Below are 6,000 nucleotides of genomic sequence, written 5' to 3' on the forward strand. Positions count from 1 at the left end.
CTGAAACTGGAATGAAACCGGAGTATATATGTCCGAACCAGAACTGGAATGATCTGATGTTTTACATCCAGTTCGGCACGGAATGAAACCATTCGGTTCATTTTCAGTTCTCGAACTGAAACTGGAATGGAACCGGAATATATATGTCCGAACCGTAACTGAAATGATCTGGGGTTTTAGTTTCAGTTCGGCCCAGAATGAAACCTTTCGGTTCACTTTCAGTTCTCGAACTGAAACTGGAATGAAACCGGAATATATCTATCCGAACCGTAACTGAAATGCTCTGGGGTTTTAGTTTCAGTTCGGCCCAGAATGAAACCTTTCGGTTCACTTTCAGTTCTCGAACTGAAACTGGAATGAAACCGGAGCATATCTGTCCGAACCGTAACTAGAATGATCTGAGGTTGTACTTCTAGTTCGGCCCGGAATGAAACCCTTCTGTTCATTTTCAGTTCAAGAACTAAAATTGGAACGAAACCGGAGTATATCTACCCGAACTGTAAATGGATGGTCTGAACTTTCACTTCCAGTTTGGCCCGGAATGAAAGTTTTCAGTTTTCAACATACTTGTTCACACATAAACACATGTGCAGATGTAACAAACAAGTTCTTATGGGTTGGCAACTATGGCAGGTTCCAGCTTTGTTGTTATTTGTTTTTTTACAATAGAGGATAAGGAAACTCTTGTTCTTTTTTAATTTCTGAAAGTAGCGTATGACATCACAGTACAGTAACCAAATTGTAGTTAATAAAACAGATACAATTCTATGTGAGCTGTGGCTAGCTTCATAAGTGTGTCCATTTTCGCGCAAAACTACATCAATAAGATTAATACACATTAGATTTTCCTATGGCAGCAAATTTTCCAATTCATGGAAAATGGCATTTACTCTTTTGTATGTAATTACATAATTTTGTTTGGTTTTCTGAATTCCTGAAAATAGAAAATTAAAATAAAATAGTGTATGAACTGTTAATTTATGAAAAACGCAATAAGCATCTATCCTCGATGGATATTTTCACACCTACAAATAACCATGGATTAAAGAAAAATCACTTAAAAATATGCTTCACAAACTTTGGTTGATTGTAAATGATACATGTCATAATTTTGTAGTACGAGTTCCTCCTCCTCGTATGTAACCTCGTATTTGCACTTTAACAGCTATTATTTAAATTTTGAATAAAAAAGGAAATTAGGTCATACATAAATCTTACAATGTTAATCTTTTAAATGTCTTTCCAAACGAGAATTATGAAAAACGACAGCAAACATGTGAACATTAAAAACAATGACTATTGACCTTCCTCCTCGACGAACTCGTAAACACTACTGGAGCTAATAGAGGAACTGAAAGAATTTTCATCTTGGTTTAAGGCTGGCAAGTGCTGATCAGAACGCTTTTGGAATAAAGCATTCGTCCGCAAGACCATGAGATCATGAAGTGTTGGAGAGGAAAGGTTGTACCTCAAATCTGACATTACAAACTTCACACTTGAGAACAACCGCTCCACGCTTACCTGGGTGGCTGGTGCAGCCAAAACCACCGGTGTCGGGAAAAATGCGTCCGGGAAAAGTGCGCTCTAGCAATAAAAGTGGGAAAAATGCGCCCTCTCAAGAATAACCACAATGAAAAGTGGGGAAAATGAGCATTGCACTTGCCTTCCCCAGTTACCCATTGAAAGAAAATGTATTGTGGTTTAAGCCGACAGTGTGTCGATCAAACTTCTTTCGTGACCGCAGAACCAATGACCACCACTCTTGGACAATGCCGATATGAGAATTGTTTCTTGAATTGCGCTGCAGCTGTGGTGAAAAACACGATTCCAATGTGGATTTGATTAATATATTGTATGCACAGGGTTATTTATAGTACCTGGATTTAAACAGTTTGATGGCATGGCAGTCGGGTAGGAGGCCACGTGATTGGTTGGGAACGGGAATACAATGCGATGTAAGGCACTGTTGGAAAATACATACTTCCTGTTCCCTTCCTACAGGTGGTGACGCAATAGAAACTGGACCGGACGGACGTAGTGACTAGTGAGTCACCTACTGACTATTTGAATCAACAATGTTATTTTTTTATGTTGTAACAATATTACATTTATATTGTTATAATTGAAATCTGGGCTATAAAATATGAAAAATGACACCAAACACGACCAAGATATACGAATTACAAACATATTGCCACTCAGAAGTAATAACTACGTATCCATATTATTATGTAGCGTATTGGAAGCAATGAGTTCGTGTTTGGTGTCATTTTTCACATTTATTTCATACAATGTTTAGGTATATAAAATATTGAGAATTCAGGGGGTACACAGAAATATTCAATTATGTCAAGGGGGACTCTCAGGCAAAAAAATTGAGAAACACTGCCTTAATAGCGGATCTTATCTATTTCCAAATATTCGGATCTGGCAGCCCCCAAAATACCAAATTGTTCACTACGAAGTTTTATTCCGAAACAAAACTTAAACTGGAAGTACACGGAGGGTTATGGTGCACCAGAATGTAGCGAAACATTTCAGTTCAGGTTCGGGTGCGAACCGAAAGTGTTCACAGTGAGGTTTCATTCCGGAACTGAACTGAAACTGAAAGTACACGGAGGGTTATGGTGCACCAGAATGTAGCGAAACATTTCAGTTCAGGTTCGGGTGCGAACCGAAAGTGTTCACAGTGAGGTTTCATTCCGGAACTGAACTGAAACTGAAAGTACACGGAGGGTTATGGTGCACCAGAATGTAGCGAAACATTTCAGTTCAGGTTCGGGTGCGAACCGAAAGTGTTCACAGTGAGGTTTCATTCCGGAACTGAACTGAAACTGAAAGTACACGGAGGGTTATGGTGCACCAGAATGTAGCGAAACATTTCAGTTCAGGTTCGAGTGCGAACTATAAGTCGAACTGGAGCATGTTTCAGTTCGAGTTCAAATTCGGTTCGCAGTCCCTGCCCACATCCATAGGGGTGCCGGTGGTGTCTTACCCCCACAGTATTTCTTTCGAGATTGCAAGTGATACGTGTACCAAGTTTGGTTGAAATCGCTCCAGGCGTTCGAGAGTTATTGCTGAACAAACAAACACACACTTATACATCCATTTTTATATATATAGAAGATAGATTCATGTGTCCATCTATCGTAGTTTCTGAGAAATCTATACGTATCCATTGGTTTCGATTAGAACAGAAAATTGGAACGATAGAAAAGATTAATATCGCGTCAAGTAGAAAACTTGCAGTTCTTTCAACTAACTAAGCTTGATCTTTAAAGCTGGAATTGTTTCAGAGATATTGCAGCATTGAAAAAGTGTCAATGGTTGTTTTAAGTGTTTACACCCACAGAGACGGACGGGTTGGTTAACCAAAATAATTAAGAAAGTTGTATAGCTTCACATTTGCTAGTTTGCAAGATATCGGCAAGTCCTTTTTGATCAAATGTTGTCTCCCACAGCGAGACAGGCGAATCGATTTGATATTCGTTGCAGTGAGTTGTTATCTGGTAGGCCTATCTTGCAGTTCGTTAGATTTGGATAGTGGACATGAGCCGACAAATTAATACCCTAAATGGAACGGTAGTCTTTACCCTCTGTACTCCCGCTAATAAGTGAAAAATGTGGATGCTTTTTGAAGATTATGTTATGTATGTTCTGTTGTTTTTAGCTCGCGTAGATTTGTTATGGTGAAGCAAAGTACCTCTGTTTCCTTAGCCTGAAGCAGCACAGCCCAAAGTCTTTGCGCAAGTGAATATAACACCCAAAACGACAATCCAAAGCACTAGAAGGGACGTTGCCTACCGCCATAAACACAAATTATTAAGGACAAAAGTCAATAAATTGACCATAAATGATAATTATTTTACATCAAAATGTATTGTAAAACAAAGCAAGTCAAGCATGAAAACTTAAGAAACCAAAAGAAAATTGAAACTATCGTCAGGAGGGTTAGATTTACCGGTTTTTATAATAACTTTACGTTGTTACGTTGAGTGCTAAGGTAACGTCATCATTTGCACATATTTGTTAGTTAAGTTCGTTAAACAAGCAACTGCTTTTACTAATAAAAAAAAGGCGAAAGTACTCCGAGATAGGCGATATTTTACTTTAGCGGGACGTACTTTGGGATCAATCTACGTTATTTGCTGTTTCCGCGTCATGAAACTCATTTAACGTTACATAGAACATGGAGATCTATCAATTAAAAATAAATTCGACACAATTCTCCAGGGGGTACAGCCCAGTCAAGAGACCCCTCCCGGTACTTCGACAAATTTTCACCAGTATCAACACTTTTTTATCTCGTACTTGTTTGTTTGTCTGTATCAAGTATATCTTCAATTCTAACGATTATCAATTTTTTTGTGTGTGCAAAGTTGTGGGCACTAATTATTACATTACGCGCGTACACGTTTCAATTTGGCACCATTTTTAACAAGATCTTTATCATACTGACGTCATTTGTGTTGCTGTCTTTTCACTACTGCATGCTGAAGGGTCTTCAGTATGAACAATAGTTATTCCTCCTGTAGTAGTACTAATATAACTGTAGCTAGTCCAAAAATAACACTAGCTGTATTTATGGGTTCGAATTCATACATTTCCTCGTTTCATCATTCAATCAACAACTATAGATGTACAAAAGGTATTAACTAAAATACAATTAAACAAAGAGAAAGATTAAAGATCTTGCTTGTAAGAAATTTGTATAAAGTGCCTCACCTGTTTGACAATTGTCTAGACGTGTATTATCCACTATCGCTGGAATTATCCAAGCAATTCTAGCAGAACAAACACTTTGTTTACTAATAAATCAAGATACGCAATCAGAAATTTCTCCTTCACTGTTCGAAAACACCCGAATTCACTGTCACTTTCGGCACACGTCGAAGTTCACGTGATACAGAAAACCTAGGCCAACACTCGCCGCACGCGACAGCAAACCATAATGATCCTTCCACAGCTGTGTTCTCACAGTTTCCTAACTTTGCCGCTCGGAGCGCTGCTGCTTCCTGCTACGTCTCAGTCGAGTTGTTTTCAAGGTAAAGTGGCAGTTGAAAGAGGCACGTTCTAATTCAACCAAAGATAAACGTACAGAGAGAGAGAGAGAGAAATTTTGCGTATCTTCCCTGCGAGTCGTGTTTTACTTTCTTTTCCATTGTGGTGTTAATGGGTGGATGAAGTCTGAACAGCTTCTCTGCAGGAGATTTTTGCTCTGGATGTGTTCAAAAGTTCACGGAAGAAAGTGATATTCTTCACTAACGCTCCAAATTCAGGGTAGTATAACTTATTTTGTGGGCGGCAAAAAAGTCGAAGTTTGTTTCAAGTCCACTATATTCTCAGATAGACTAATTGTTAAAGTTTGTTCAAAGTCTACTTTATGCTCAGATAAACTAATTGTAAAAATTTGTTTAAAGCGCACTTCATCTTCAGAGAGATTCATTGTAAAAATGTGTTTAAAGTCCACTTCATGTTCAGAGAGACTCATTGTAAAAGTTCGTTTGAGTCTACTTTATGTTTAGATAGACTAATTGTAAATGATCGTTGAAAGTCCACTTCATGCTCAGCTAGACTAATTATTAAAGTTTGTTTAATGTCAACTTAATGCTCAGATAGGCTAATTCTTAAACTTTGTTTAAAGTCCACTTTATGATCAGACTAATTTTTAAAGTTCGATTATAGCCCACCTTATGCTCAGATAGACTAATTGCAAAAGTTCGTTTGAAGCCCACTTTATGCTCAGACAGACTAATTGTAAATGCTCGTTTGAAAGTCCACTTCATGCTCAGATAGACTAATTGTAATAAATTTGTTTAAAGTCGACTTTATGCTCAGAGACACACATTGTAAAAGTTCGTTTAAAGCCCATCTTATACTCAGATAAACTAATTCTCAAGTTCGTTTGAAGCCCACTTTATGCTCAGATAGACTAATTATTAAAGTTTGTTTAAAGTATACTTAATGCTCAGATAGGCTAATTGTTAAACTTTGTTTAAA

General features: G+C 37.8%; 1 protein-coding gene across 1 annotated transcript in view; it reads right to left on the bottom strand.

The window, feature by feature from the left end:
• Positions 1 to 4,923, bottom strand: part of f (espin protein forked) — a 438,384-nt gene extending 433,461 nt beyond the window's left edge. Inside the window, exon 1 of the mRNA XM_083132567.1 lies at positions 4,726 to 4,923. The gene's annotated coding sequence lies outside the window, so the exon portion shown is untranslated. The remainder of the gene's footprint in view (positions 1 to 4,725) is intronic.
• Positions 4,924 to 6,000: the final 1,077 nt, after the last annotated feature.

Source organism: Lepisma saccharinum, chromosome 12 (assembly GCF_977018435.1).
Source record: "Lepisma saccharinum chromosome 12, izLepSacc3.1, whole genome shotgun sequence".
In the NCBI taxonomy this organism is placed as follows: domain Eukaryota; kingdom Metazoa; phylum Arthropoda; class Insecta; order Zygentoma; family Lepismatidae; genus Lepisma; species Lepisma saccharinum.